Raw genomic sequence first — 16827 nt, forward strand, 5'->3', positions numbered from 1 at the left:
AAAATATCCACTAGAGGGGCGCCTGGGTGGCTCAGTGGGTTAAGCTGCTGCCTTCAGCTCAGGTCATGACTCAGGGTCCTGGGATCGAGTCTCGCATCGGACTCTCTGCTCAACAGGGAGCCTGCTTCTCTCTCTTTCTCTGCCTGCCTCTCTGTCTACTTGTGATCTTTCTCTGTCAAATAAATAAATAAAATCTTAAAAATATATATCCACTAGTTAAAATAAAATAAAATCATAAAAAATTAAGAGGAAAGAATGAGTGAGCCAGCATCCTTGAGGCTGGGTAAGGATGATGGATATCCTGAGGATCAAGAGACTGAATTGAAATGGGCTGTCTCTCACAAGGATCTCCACCTACCAGATATCATCTGCCAAACAGAGGCTCTGCTCAGCTTTCTCCTCTCTCCATCCCACACTAGCAGACCCACATCCCATGAACAAACTTCCATCACATGTTTTGGGCACAAACGGTGAGCTCGTAGACATATGTGTGGGGCTGTGGGCAGGAGAAAGCCTTACTTTATATCCAAGTACAGGTTATAACCAGTTTGGATTCTCCCTGTGAATCTGGGCAGGATGCGTATAGCATCTCTGTCACAAAACTACAAGTGGAAAATCAGAAAACAATGGGGTATAGCCTGTGAGTTGATAAAAGGACAAACCTTCAATCTATGATCTGCATGGCTATTATACCTTAGATTAACGATTCATTCTGAACTTCCTGGCAGATAGAATATAAAGAAAAAAAAAATGGTCTAAGATAGATAGGTAGATAGATAAATATAGAGATATCTTATTTATATATTATAATATTATATTCAGGGTAGGATTGCCCTCCTAACAATGGAGTCTAAAGGAAATTGTTTAAAAAAAGAAAAGAAAAAAGTTATTCACCGTTGCCCAAGAAATTCTCATACTCTTGTCTGTTCTCTAATTTACTTTATTTTTTCTTGGGTAGAAGATGATAATGAGCCAAACAACCAAACCCTGATAAGGCATATGTCAAGTGGGGATTCCCATGTATTATAAAGAAAGGGTTTTCCAACAACAATCTCACACACTGTGTTGATGGTTAGAAATCCCTGAAGAATAACAACATGTAGGCTTCCCATCTGAGGCAGCACCAAAGGCATATTACTGCAAAAGCAGTGGAGGTCTTTTTTCTTATTGTTTCTTTTGGTTTTTTTCTTTTTTGGTATTGTTCTTCTTCCACAAAGTACCACTTGGAGCAGTGCGTGAGATTGCACAGTACAGGTACATGTTATTAGGGACATACTAAGGCTTTCAAGTGAGAACTGGAGTTTTCAATCACAATACATCTGACCCTAAGTTGTTAGATAGACTCTAATGAAATCTTGTATCTTGAATGTTGTCAAATGGTAAAACAATTGTTACTTGCTGCTCTCAGCCATGCTCCACATGGCAGTCAGGAACTGGAGTCATCATGTCAAAACTCAGATAAGGTCTTGTCAGTCTTCTGTTACAAATAGTTTTGGGCCTTCTCAGTGCTCTTACAATAAAGATCAAAATGCTTAGTGTGATCCATGAGTCTCTGTGTAAAGAAAATCCTATCCTCTTTTCTGCTCTTATGTCCAACCATACCCTTTCAGTCCCGCTTTCACTATGAGCACCAGGCACACTGACCTCAGGCACAGTGTATTTCCTTTAGTCATGGGTCATTTGTACATGCTCTTCATTCTGCCTACATGCTTTCTCCCAACATAACCCCCTTTCCCTAAGTAATTCCCAAGTCTTCCTTCATATCTCAGCTCTATTATATTTCTTCCCTGACACCCCTGCAGGGACACAGGGTCATTCAATTCTGGGAGCACTGTTGACATCATATCCTATGGGAATAATACCTCCTGGAGTCCTGTTCCCAACTTCCTCTTTTACAGGGTTTTTGTCTCCTTTGGAACATTTACCATAAAATTACGCAAGTTCATATGTGTTTATTTCATTAGTTTGTATTAATGCCTCTCTCTTTCTCATCTAAACCTTAAACTTGAAGAAACCAAGAATTTTTGCTTACCATTGCTCCCCCACATCCTAGCTCAGTATCTGTCAAAAAATGGGGAACTGTGGGATGATTAATTTTATGTGTCAGCTTGACTGGTCTCAGGTATGCCTTGATAGGTCTTAAAACATTATTTCTGCATGTGTCATCTGTAAGGGTATTTATGAAAGAGATTAGCACTGAATCAGTAGGCTGAGAAGACCACCCTCACTGATTTGGGGGAGCATCTCCTGATCTGCTAAGGGCTTGACCAGAATAAAAAGGGAGAAAGGGTGAATTACCTTTCTCTGCTAGTGGAAAGATCAACTTTCTCCTGTCTTCAGCCCTTATGGACTCAGAACAGAACTTACACCACCAATCCTCAGATTCTTGGGCATTTAGAGTCAGGCTTACATCACTAACTCCCTGGTTTTCAGGCCTTCAGACTTGGATGCTGGTTTTCCTGGTTCTTTAGCTTGGATATGACAGATCCAGGGAATTTTTGACCTCCAGAATTGCATGAGGTCCTTGCTATAATGAATCTCCTCTTATATCTATCTTTAAAAAAAAAAAAAGATTTATTTTAGAGAGAGAAAGCATAAGTGGGGTGGGGGAGGAGAAGAAGGGAAGGGAGAGGGAGAATCTTAAGCAGACTCCATGCTGAGTCAACCAGGGGTCTCGATCTTAGGACCCTGAGATCATAACCTGAGCTAAAACCTAGACTCAGATGCTTAACTGAGTGAGCCACTCAGGCACATCATACCTATCTTTTTATGTACATACACATACTATTGATTCTGTTTCTTTGGAGGACCCTGACTAACGCAGCAATTGAAAATATATGTATTGAGTGAAAAAAAAAAAAAAAAAGACAAATGTTTCCCAAGCCTTGGAGACCCCCAGTGGGTTGAAGTTAGCCGTATCAAAATGTCTGTAAGAACAACAATAGAAATAGTTTGGAGCCAGGAGGAAAAAACCAAGTTAACAAACACTTAAACAAATAAATGACTTTAAGGAATGCATTGCTTCTTTCACCACCATAGTAGGTAAAGTCTTAAAATGGTCCTTATTATTTCAGCTCCCTGACTTTATGCCTCTGATTACACTACTTTACATGGAAAAAGGGATTTTACAGATATAATTAATGTTAATAATCAGTTGACCATGAGATAGGGAGATAAGCTAAGTGAGCTAAACTAAATCACATGAGCCTTTTATCTTTTCATTTTCTACTTTTTAAAAAAGTTTTTTAAAAGATTTATTTATTTGAGAGGGAGAGCAAGGCAGAAAGGCAGAGGGAGGGGGAGAGAGAGAGAATCTCCAACAGACCCCTCCACTGAGCTCAGAGCCCAATGCAGATGACGACTTGAACCAAAATCAAGATTTGGATTGTTAACTGACTGAGCCACTCAGACACCCACACTTTTTATTTATTTAAAGATTTATTTTAGAGAGAGAGGGCACTTGAGTAGGTGGAGAGGAAGAGGGAGAGAATCTTCAAGCAAACTTCCTACCGAATGCAGAGCCCAATTTGGGCTCAACAGGGTGCCACATGGGGCTCTATCCCACAACCCATGAGATTGTGATCTATGAGATCATGACCTGAGCTGAAGCTAAGGGCTGGCACAGCTTATCCCAATGAGTCACCCATGCACCCCAACATGAGCCCTTTTAAAGCAGAGTTTTCTCTGCCGGTAGCAGAAGAGAAAACGAGAGATTTAAAGCATGGGAGGGTTTCCATGTGTTGTTGCTGATTTGAAGATGGAGGAAGCAAAATGAAAAGGATTTGAGAATGATTTCTAAGAGTTGGGAGTAAATGTAAATCTACTTACTTCATTATGTACGATTTAATCTTTCTGATAACTTGCTAAGACAAATAATTATAGGAATCATAATAATTCCATGGAATGTTTATTGCATACTTAACAAGTACCTGTCAATATTATGAGTGCTACATTAATAAACTTATATGATATCACTGTTTACCTGGAAAACTAAGAGAATCAACTGAAAACTTATTAAAAGCAATAAGCACACTTAGAAGGGTAGTTGTGCAAGAATGAATAGTTTCCCTTTGTAAAAATTGTATCTATTCATTCGGAGAAAGGGGACCCCTCTACACAGCTGGTAGGAATGCAAGTTGGTGCAACCACTCTGGAAAACAGCATGGAAGTTCCTCAAAAAGTTGAAAATAGAGCTACCTTATGACCCAGCAATTGCACTACTGGATATTTACCCTAAAGATACAAACGTAGTGATCTGAAGGGGCACGTGCACTGAATGTTTATAGCAGCAATGTCCACAATAGCCAAACTCTGGAAAGAACCTAGATGTCCATCAACAGATGAACGGGTAAAGAATGTGGTATATATATACCATGGAATACTATGCAGCCATCAAAAGAAATTAAATCTTGCCATTTGTGGCGACATGGATGGAACTAGAGGGTATTATGCTTAGTGAAATAAGTCAATCGGAGAAAAACAAATATCATCTTATCTCCCTTATATGAGGAAGTGGAGATGCAACATGGGGGATTTGGGGGGTAGGAAAAGAATAAATGAAACAAGATGGGATTGGGAGGGAGACAAACCATAACAGACTCTTAATCTCACAAAGCAAACTGAGGGTGGCTGGGGGGAGGGGGGAGGGAGAGGGTGGTGGGGTTATGGATAGTGGGGAGGGTATGTGCTATCACCATGTTCTGTGAAGTGTGTAAACCTGGCGATTCACAGACCTGTACCCCCGGGGCTAATAATACATTATATATTTATAAAAAATTAAAAAATAAAAAATAAATTTTAAAAAATTTTATCTATTCAGAAATACAATGGAAGAAAAAAATCGTAATATCAATCTAGAACTCTATGACAACAATTATAAAACTCCACCAATGAAATAAAAGAATATGCAAGGAAATAAAGAGACATACCATGGTCTTAGTACAAAGCAAATACCATAAAGCTAATTTTTTTTTTTGCCAAATCTAGAAATGTAATTCTAATCAGAATTTCTATAGGCATTTTGGAGGGAAGAATGTGTCAAAATGATTCTAATGTTTATATGAAAGAACAGGCATTCCAGAATTACCCAAGAATATTCTGAAAGAAATAATTAAGAGATATTAGTCCTACTATATATTTAAAATAATTACAAGGCTTCAGAACTTATTCAGTTTTGGTACCACTAGCTTGCAATGATAAATCAATGGATCAGAATAGAAAATCTACCAAAGGACTTGAATATTTGGAAATACTTATTACCTAATGAAGGTAGCATTTCATATCAGTGGAAAATAATGCATTATTTAATGCCACTATTGGATAACTATTGGCCATCTGGAAAAGTTAGACTTTTACATCAATTGATTCTTACATAAAGATAAATTCTGTAAGTATCAAATATACAAATGCAAAAAAAACCCCCAATATACCACAGAAAGATATGTAAACATTTTTATAATCTAAGCATAACAGAAAGCTTTTTCTAAGCATGAAAACCCAGAAGCCATAAAAATGAAAATGTGTATATTTGGCTGCATAAAATACACAATATTTGAAAGGAAGAAAACATTATAAACAAACATAAATAGTGACAGGTTGTGAAAATATATATCAACTGTATATAACATGAGCCCATCTGGGTAAAATTAAGTACATTTATCTCTACTGTATGCCTGGAGAGACATCTTGAAAAAAGTTGCTGTGAATATTTATGTTAGTTGTTTCTGTGGATTTATTATTAAGAACACAAACTATTGCAAGTGCAAATTACTATTTAAAAATTATTACATGATAGGTTTAATATCTCAAATCAGTAGGGAAAAGATGGATCATTTAATAAGTGGAATAGGATAAATGGCTAATCATTTAGAAAAAATAGTTATATCCTAATTTCACATCTTCCTCTAGTTCATATAGATAATTTTTTAATTCAAAAAATATTCATTGAATGCTAACAAAGATATAACAGATGCTAAACTTAATGAACATGATATCTCCCTTTCTGGAGCCATAACGTAATATGTTTTTAAATGATAACAATAAGTTAACTATATCTGATAGAAACAAGCAACCATGATATCTTTGTATAATCCTGGGAATAGCAATGGCCTTTCTAAAGTGACCAAAGGAAAATATTGATGAAATTCATTTATATAACACATTTCAGTGTCTCTCTATGTAATAACTTAATGGACACCATAAACCAGGGAATCTCAAACAAGAAAAAGTAGTTCCTGTACATATAGCAGACCAATATGATAGTAAGCCATTATAAAAAAGACTAATGCTCCTTTTAGAAAATACAGGCAAAGGGCTCAAATAGGTAAAAGTCAAAGACAAAATATAAGTGACTAATAAGTACATGAAATAAATGTACAATTTCACTACCAATAAAAAATTAAAATTAAATATGATAATGCTCTTTGCTTATTTTATTTTTTTAAAAAAAGGCAAAAAGAATGATAGTTCCCAGAGTGAGAAAGTCTGTAAGAAAATGCTCTTATGTACTGTTAGTAGGAATGTAAATTGGTAAGGCATCTCTAGAGAAAAGTTTAATTTGTATCCATTAAAATTTTTCATATTGTTTGACTCAACAATACTTCCTGAGTCAAAAAGTGTATGCAACCATTTCTCTTAAAGCAGTAATCATGGATATGCAAATATTGTAGTGCTAATGCTGTGTTTAATCACATAATTGGAAAAATGCTGGATGTTCAACAATGTGGGGTTAATTGAATAAATTATGGTACAAGTACACCATGGAACATTATTTTGTTATTATTGTGCTTCAGATGAGTTTTACTGTCATTAACATTATTGTCTATTAACATAGAAAATGTTGTTGATACTTATTAGAAACACAGAAGAGAAGGGGAGTGGGTAAAAACCAAAAATAATGTGCTGGAGATTGTTAACAATGGTTCCCTTTGGCATAAAATCGTTCACTCTGGTCCAACATGAGGCCAAGGCTCTAGTGAAAAGGGAAGGGTAAGATGAAGGAAAGAAGTGAAAAGATTGCTGCCCTCTCTACACTGATTAAGTGACTTTCTTGAGAAAGCTTATTCCACTTTTCTTATAAAGCATTATGGAGCTTGAGCTCTGCTGCTCCCAACTCTGGAGAACCCATATTCCATGAGTGATGCAACTGGTCATCATATACAACTCTTCCTGATTCTTAATCATGATGTGTGCAAAGCATAGGTTTTATGTTTAAGCCTCACCTGAAGCTACTTCTTAAAAAGGTAGCAAAACTTGTTAGGAAAAAGAATGGATCTGAAAAAAACAGTATGGAGTTTCCTCAAGAAATCAAGAACAGACATACCACATGCTCTAGTAATTCCACTACTGGGTATTTACCTAAAGGAAATGAAGATGCTAATTCAAAAAGATACAAACACCCCTGGCCTACTGCTGCAAGATGGTGGAAGAGTAGCAGATAGAGATATCATTAGGTCCCAGGAGTTCAGCTAGATAGTTATCAAACCATTCTGAACACCTACATACTCAACAGGAGATCGAAGAGAAGAAGAGCAGCAATTCTAGGAACAGAAAATCGGCCACTTTCTGGAAGGTATGATGTGTGGAGAAGTGAATCCGAAGCGACGGGAAGTTAGACTGCGTGGGGAGGGATCAGCTCCTGGCAAGCAGTGGAGCAACGGAGCAAAAAATTAGAACTTTTAGAAATCTGCTTCACTGCGGGACATCGCTCCAGAGGCTAAGCAGGAGTGGAGCCCTTACAGGGACAGTGTGGTCTCAGATCCCGTGGGGATCAGGGCCTCCTGAGTGCAGCCAAGTTCTTGGGTATCGGAGCCTGGAAGCCGGCTACAGAGACTGAGCCAAGGAATCGGTTCTCAGCTTGGGCTTACCTTAAACATGATCGAAGGCACAGTCAGGCCACTGCTCTTTGACCAGAGACCCCACAAATGGCAGATCCAGAGAAACTTCCTCCTTCCTCCTCTGGGAGAAGTAGTGCAGGACCACACAGCAGGAATATGCTGGGTTTGGAGACTCCAAACAGGGCCATGCGCCAGAGACAGAAGCACTCAATCACAGGCTGGGTGAGCTCAGAGCGCGGCCAGAGACCAGGAAGTCAGGAGGGACTGACTGTTTTTCTCTGAGGGCGTACTGAGGAGTGGGATCCTGAGCTCTTGGCTCCTCCCATCTGGAGACTGGGAGGCTGCCATTTTCATTCCCGTCCTCCAGAACTCTACAGAAAGCATTCAGGGAACAAAAGCTCCTGAGAGCAAACCCGAGCAGATTACTTAGCCTGGCATCCTGGCAAGGGTGGTACAATTCTGCCTTGGGCAAAGACATTTGAGAATCACTGCAACAGGCCCCTCCTACAGAAGATCAGCAAAAACATCCAGCCAGGACCAAGTTCACTGATCAAGGAGAACAGTGGGATTCCAGAGGAGGGGAAAGCAAAGCATGGAATCCATGGCTTTCTCCCCGTGATCCTTAGTCTTGCAAAGTTAAATTTTTTTAATTTTATTTTTTTTCTTATTTTTTTCTTTTTAACTTTTCCTCTTTCCTCTTTTAACATTTTTTAACTGTTACCTTAACAATACCTTTTTAAAAAGAGTCTTTTTATATTTTCATTGTTATAGTCATATTTTATCCCTTCATTGTTTTTAACTTTGTTTTTTGTATACATATAGGTTTTTTTCTTCTTTAAAATTTCAGGATACGACTTTTTCTAATAGATCTAAAAATACCCTAAATCTAGCACATGGCTTTGTTCTAGTCTCCAGCCTGATCACATTCTCTCCTTTTATTTTTATTTTTCCAACCAACTTATCTTATCAATTCCTTTTTTAGAATCTTTGTAAAATTTTCATCCTTACAGTAATATTCCATACCTTCATTGTGTTTACCCTTATTATATAAGTTTTCTTTCCTTAAAATTTTTGGATGTAGTTTCTTCTAAGAGAACAGAATACACCTAAAATCAAGTGGGTGACTTTGTTCTATTCACCAGTCTAACACATATATATTTTTTAACTTTTTATTATTTATTTTTATTTTTCCCCTTTTCTTCTCCCCCTGGTTTTGGTTTTCTTCTGGTTTGGTTGGCATATAGTTTTCTGGGGTCTTTGCCACCCTTTTAGTATTTTATTCTCTCATTCATATATTCTTATTTGGGTAAAATGACAAGGCCGAAAAACTCACCATGAAAAAAAGAATAAGAGGCAACACTGACAGCTAGGAACCTAATCAATATGGACTTTGGTAATATGTCAGAACTAGAATTCAGAATGAGGATTATCAAGGTGTTAGCTGGGCTCGAAAAAGGCATGGAAGATATTAGAGTATCCCTTTCTGGAGAAATAAAAGAAGTAAAATCTAACCAAGTTGAAATTAAAAAAAGCTATTAATGAGGTGCAATAAAAGTGGAGACTCTTACTGCCAGGTTAAAGGAGGCAGGAGAGAGAACTAGTCATATAGAAGACCAAATGACAAAGAATAAAGAAGCTGAAAAAAGAGAGATGAACAACTACTTGACCATGAGGGGAGAATTCAAGAGATAAGTGATACCATAAGATGAAACAATATTAGAATAATTGGGATGGCATTGAATGTATAGATTGCTCTAGGCAGTATAGACAGTTTATTCTTCCAATCCATGAGCATGGAATGGTCTTCCATCTTTTTGTGTCTTCTTCAATTTCTCTCATGAGTGTTCTGTAGTTCCTTGAGTATAGATCCTTTACCTCTTTGGTTAGGTTTATTCCCAGGTATCTTATGGTTCTTGGTGCTATAGTAAATGGGATCAATTCTCTAATTTCTCTAATTGTTAGTGTATAAGAAAGCAACTGATTTCTGTACATTGATTTTGTATCCTGCCATATTACTAAATGGCTGTATGAGTTCTAGTATTGGGGGTGGAGTCTTTTGGGTTTTCCATATGAAGTATCATGTCATCTGCAAAGAGAGAGAGTTTGACTTCTTCTTTGCCAATTTGAATACCTTTTATTTCTTTTTGTTGTCTGATTGCTGTTGCTAGGACTTCTGGTACTATGGTGAACAACAGTGGTGAGATTGGGCATCCTTGTCATGTTCCTCATTTCAAAGGGAAGCTATCAGCTTTTCCCCATTGAGGATGCTATTTGCTGTGGGTTTTTCATAGACAGATTTTATGAAGTTGAGGAACGTTCCTTCTATCCCTATACTTTGAATTGCTTTAATCAGGAACAGATGCTATATCTTGTCAAATGCTTTTTCTGGAGCAGTTGAGAGGACCGTGTGATTCTTCTCTCTTCTCTTACTGATTTGTTCTATCACATTGGTTGATTTGCAAATGTTGAACCACCCTTGCATCCCATGGAAAAATCCCACCTGCTCATGGTGAATAATCTTTTTAATGTACTGTTGGATCCTATTGACTAGGATCTTGTTGAGAATCTTGGCATCCATATTTATCAGGGATATTGGTCTGAAATTCTCCTTTTTGGTGGGGTCTTTGCCTGGTTTGGGGATCAGGGTAACACTGGCTGCATAAAAAGAGTCTAGAAGTTTCCCTTCTGTTTGTATTTTTTTGAAGCAGCTTCAGGATAATAGGTATTATTTCTTCTTTGAATGTTTGGTAGAATTCTCCAGGGAATCTGTCAAGTCTTGGGCTCTTGTTTTTTGGGAATTTTTTGATCAAATCAATCTCATTACTAGATATTGGTCTATGCAGGTTGTCAACTTCTTCCTGATAAAGTTTTGGAAGTTTATAGGTTTCCAGGAATGTATTCATTTCATCTAGGATGCTTAACTTATTGGCATATAACTGTTGATAATAATTTCTGATGATTCTTTCTATTTCATTGGTGTTAGTCATGATCTCTCCCTTTTCATTCATAATTTTTAAAAATTGGGTCCTCTTTCTTTTCTTTTGGATTGGTTTGGCCAATGGTTTATCGATCTTATTGATTCTTTCAAAAAGCCAGCTTCTAGTTTCATGGGTGTGTTCTACTGTATCTCTAGTTTCTATCTCTTTGATATTTGCTCTAATCTTGATTATTTCTCTTCCTGTGTGTGGGGTTTGCTTAATTTCTTGATCCCGATCAAAATTCCATGAGCATTTTTCAAAGAGCTGGAACAAACAATCTTAAAATTTATATGGAAGCAGAAGAGAACCCAAATTCCTAAGGAAATGTTGAAAAACAAAACTGGGGGCATCATGTTGCCTGATTTCAAGCTTTACTACAAAGCTGTGATCACTAAAACAACATGGTACTGGCACAAAAACAGACACATAGACAAGTGGAACAGAGTAGAGAGCCCAGATTTGGACCCACAACTCTATGGTTAAATAATCTTAGACAAAGCAGGAAAAAATATACGTGGAAAAAAGACAGTCTCTTCAATAAATGGTGCTGGGAAAATTGGACAGCTATGTGTAGAAGGACAAAACTCGACCATTCTCTTATACCATATACAAAGATAAACTTGAAATTGATAAAAGACCTCAATGTGAGGCAGGAATCTATCAAAATCCTAGAGGAGAACATAAGCAGTAACCTCTTCAACATTGGCCACAGCAACTTCTTTCAAGATATATCTCCAAAGGTAAAGGAAACAAAAGCAAAAATGAACTTTTGGGACTTCATCAAGATCAAAAGCTTCTGCACAGCAAAGGAAATAGTCAATAAAACAAAGAGGCAACCCATGGAATGGGAAAAGATATTTGCAAATGACACTACAGATAAAGGGCTGATATCCAAGATCCATAAAGAACTCCTCAAACTCAACACACACAAAACAGATAATCATGTCAAAAAATGGGCAGAAGTCATGAACAGACACTTCTCCAAAGAAGACATACAAATGGCTAACAGACATATGAAAAAATGTTCATCATCATTAGCCATCAAGGAGATTCAAATCAAAACCACAGTGAGATACTACCTCATATCAGTGAGAATGGCTAAAATTAACAAGTCAGGAACCAACAGATGCTGGTGAGGTTGCAGAGAAAGGGGAACCCTCCTACCTATTGGTAGAAATGCAAGCTGGTACAGCCACTCTGGAAAGTAGCATGGATGTTCCTCAAAAAGTTGAAAATAGAGCTATCCCATGTCCCATCAATCTCACTACTGGGTATTTACCCTAAAGATACAAAGGTAGTGATCCAAAGGGGCATGTGCACCCAAATGTTTATAGCAGCAATGTCCACAATAGCCAAACTATAGAAATAACCTAGATTTTCATCAAGACATGAATGGATAGAGAAGAAGTGGTGTGTGTGTGTGTGTGTATATATATATATATATATATATATATATATATATATATATATATAATGCAGCCATTAAAAGAAATGAAATCTTGCCATTTGCAATGATGTGGATGGAACTAGAAGGTATTATGCTGAGCGAAATAAGTCAATCAGAGAAAGACAATTATCATATGATCTCTCTGATATGAGGAATTTGCGAGGCAGGGTAGGGGTTGTTGGGGGTAGGGAAGGAAAAAATGAAACAAGATGGGTTCAGGAGGGAGACAAACCATAAGAGACTCATAACCTCACAAACAAACTGAGGATTGCTGGGGGGTGGGGGATAGGGAGAGGGTGTTTGGGTTATGGACATTGGAAAGGGTTTGTGCTATGGTGAGTGCTGTGAAATGTGTAAGCCTGATGACTCACAGACCTGTACCCCTAGGACAAATAATACATTATATGTTAATAAAAATAGTTCCAAAAAAAGATACAGAGACCCTTTTGTTTATCACAGAATTATTTATAATAGCCAAAATAAGGAAACAACCCATGTCTATTGACAGATGAATGGATAAAGAAGATGTGAGATTTATATATAGATATATATAATATTACTCATAATACATACGTAAAATATGTAATATTATTCACACATGTATAATATGGAATATTAATTGCCCAGAAAAAGAATGGGATCATTTGTGACAACATAGGTAGACCTGAAAAGTATTATGTATGTGAAACAAGTCAAAGAAAGAGACAAATATCATATAATTTTATTTATATGTGGAATCTAAAAAACAAAACAGTGAACAAAAGTAGAAACAGCTCCATAAATATAAAAAACAAACTGATGTTTGCCAGAGGGGCCAAGGGGGGGATGGGAACCTGGGTAAAGGGAAGTGGGAGATATAGGATTCAAGTTACAGAATGGATAAGTCACAAGGATGAAAAAGATACAGCATAGGGAAAATAGACAATGATATTGTGGTAGGTTTGCATGGAGACATGTAGTAACTATAATTGTAGTGAGCATAGCACAACATATAAACCTGTCAAATCACTGTGTTATATTCCTGAAACTAATGTAACTTTGTATGTCAACTATACTTCAATTAAAAAAAAAAGATGGCATAATGAAAAAAAAAAAAAAAGGATGGATCTAATAGATCCATTTTGCAGCAAATAGATCAAGAGTTTAATCTTGGCTCTGTGACTTACTGTGTGACTTTCTGCAAGTTACTTAACCTCTCTAAGTCTCTGTTTTATTGTTTGTAAATGGGAGAATATAACAGTACCTACTTCAGAGAACAATTCTGAAGATTAATTGATATAATCCATGCAATGTCTGGAGTCTGTAATTTTTCATTTGTTAAATACCTTCTCCAATATTTGGAGAGAAGGAGAGAGAAAGAGGAAGAAAGAAAGAAAGAAAGTCAGTCAAAGAAGGAAAGCAGGGAGGGAGGAAAGAAGCAAGGAAGGTAGGAAGGAAGGAAGGAGAAAAGGAAAGGAAGAAAAAGCCCTCTGAGCTAACGGTCCATGTTGCCCTCCTTAAGGAAACTGTTAAGGCAAAATTCAGTTTGTTTTAATCAGCCACTATCCAAAAAGTAAGTCTTAAAAAACAAACAAACAAACAAACAAACACAACTTGTGACACCTGTCAAGGTATTCTTCAGCACAGCCTGTAATGCCAGCCTCACCACCCCTACCTTATTGTACCAATATATTTTGCACTTCTTTGATCTTGACCTTATCTGCCACCACTTCCATGGTGACCTCTTAATTTTTGCTCTTGGTCTCTCCACCCTCTTTCCTCAACGGAAGCCTAGATCTCCCCTGAGGACTCTTGCTTCCCTTGTACTCTCAAACAGATTTTTGTTTTGTTTCATTTTGTTTTGTTTTGAAATATTTTCATCCCTTTCAAAACTTAGAGCCAGAAGACTAGTGTGCTCCTTGGTTTCTATTGCCACTTCTTGGCCGTTTTTCTCCACTCTCTTGTAAAAAGCAAGCAAACCAACAAAATTTCTCTCAGTCCTTGAGGTTTAAATGATTTGACCATACTGTCATCTACTAATCTTCCACTTACTCTCCCTAAATTATTGGAGGTAAGAACACAATAGCTCCTGTGTATGCTAAACCCTGCCATAATTCTGGGTGACTTCACAACATAAATGGCCATTCAACAGTCAGACGTCTGAATTTTTTTTTTTTTTTTAACCTGCTCTCATCATCAGACCTATCCACACACCCTGTTGCCACACAATACCGTGATTACAAACACTGGATTTTCTCATCACCTATAACTGCTGTAATCAGAATAGGCAATCTAAGCCTACTGCTCTCTGGCCACAATATCCAATCTCTTCTCCCAGTTTGCTCGTTTAACTATGCCCATTATGATTATTCTTGGAATTCAACAGACCATCCAGTCCTTTGGTCCTTCTCCACCTCAACTCCTCAGTTCCCTCCTTTTTTCTTTCCCTCTGTATCCAACTTAAAGAGCATTAGTCATACTCTTGTGAAGACAAACTTCCCTGTATTTCTGTCTTTTTCTTTTATGCTCCCATAAAATCTCAGTTCTGCTTGAAATCAATATCTTACTTATTACCTGCATGCCGGCTGATTCTAACTGTTCAGGACTGAATGCTTATGTTCCTCTCCACCCCCAATCCATACATTGAGATCCTAACTCTCAATGAGATAACATTTGGAGATGGAGCCTTTGGGAGGTAATTCAGGTTAAATGAGCTCATTAGGGCAGGCATTGATGATTACATTAGTGCCCTTCCAAGAAAAGACATCAGAGATCTGGCTTTCTCCCACTTCCCAATTCCATCCTTTGCACACAAAGAAGAGATCATGCGAACACAAAGGAAAATGGCAGTCAATGATAAGCCAGAGAGAGAGAGAATTCTCTCCAGGAAACAAATTGGCTAGCACCTTGATTTTGGACTTCCCAGACTAGAACTTTGAGGAAATAAATCTCTATTGTTTAAAGCCATCAAGACTATGGTTTTTCACTATGGCAGCCAGATGAGATGTCTAGGACAATAACAATACCAAAGAAAATCACTTTACAGGGTGGATATGTCTCAATATGATTTCACCATCATCACACTCAAATGGGTCTTCAAACACTGACCAAGAATTCTAGATTTCATTAGTCAACTTAATCTACTACTCACTATTAGAGGGTCTATTTCAATTTCTCACCCGTTGATGTCTTTCATTTTGCAGATAAGGCAGAAGCTATCAGGTGGGAACTTCCTGGACTTTCTAATAATAAAATCTCAAAATTGCTTACATCTGCACCAACACTCTCAGCCTTTTTCCTTGTTACAATTGTAAATTGGTGCCTTTAACCAAAGCTCAATTCATCCTTCCATGCCTTGGAATTCATGGCTTCTTTGCATTCTCTTTTCTGATCACTTTTTCTCTGTCTTGGTTTACTAACCTTTCCTTCTTAGCAGATTCATTCTGTCACATTTAAAATGTGCTCAAGTCATTTTGGTGAAAAGCAACAACAAAACAATAGAGATAAAATACCCTCTATCTAATATAAAGGATATATAAATATCCCTCTATCTAATATTCCCCTATGCCACTCCCCTCATTCTCTTCTTCATGTGGCTTCCACCTTCATTGTTCCACTGAAACAGTGCTTACTTATCTGCAGGAGTACTGTGTATAAAGGAAATGAGCTTTTTGTCCATGATATTAGTTTTCAAGTATGTTTCTTAGTCTGTCATTTTTCTTTTGCTTTGTTTATGGAAAAATTTGCTCCATGAGTTTTTTAAAAATGTTTTTATATGAGGAAGGTGCAGAAATTTCTGTACATTCCCTCCACTAGAAAAAATATTCCTTAGGGCTGAGTTGGGGAAAGAATGACAGACTGGTCTAATTTAGCATAAGAGGTCCTCTGTATGGGGCTGATAGCAGCTCTCTTCATTATAGTGCTGTATAACATTGATATGACCTTGTCTAAGAAAATCAAGGAAATGAGAGTCAGTGGAATGGCTCTTACTCAACTTAATACCAGGTCAGTGAGGACCAACAAGGGGATATGCCTGTCCAGTTTGTGTAATCCAAACTGTATCAAGAAAAACCTAGAGACTAGAATAAGGGAAAAGATAGCTCCACCACATCCTCTTTACAATGGATCACTTCTGGAATGATCTCTTTCTAGAAATACATGTTGGGGTACCAGTGATACTACAACTTTGAGAACTTGTGCCCAAACATTGATGTAAACTTTGTCTAGGCTCTAGAGTTCTCAAAGTGGCTACATTTATTATCTCACTGACCCTCAGTATAAATCTATAATATAACATTATCCCCATATGACAGATGAGAAAACTGAGGTCCAGAGAGGATAATAGACTAGCCAGGAGGTGGAGCTTCCAGAATTTAAATATAAGCTTTTTGGTTCCAGGATTGGCTTTTTTTTTTTTTTTTTTTCTTACTATACTGTGCATTGAGCTGTAATAAGCCCAGAGGCAGGGGGCCAAGCTGAGGATTCTGGAAGCCATGTTCTAGAAGGAGCTTTTGTACAATATAGAGATGTTTGGCCTGAAAGAGAGGTGCTTTAAGAGGGTCCATGGTAGCTGTTGTCAATTATTTGA

The sequence above is a fragment of the Mustela lutreola genome, chromosome 4 (assembly GCF_030435805.1).
Source record: "Mustela lutreola isolate mMusLut2 chromosome 4, mMusLut2.pri, whole genome shotgun sequence".
Lineage (NCBI taxonomy): Eukaryota > Metazoa > Chordata > Mammalia > Carnivora > Mustelidae > Mustela > Mustela lutreola.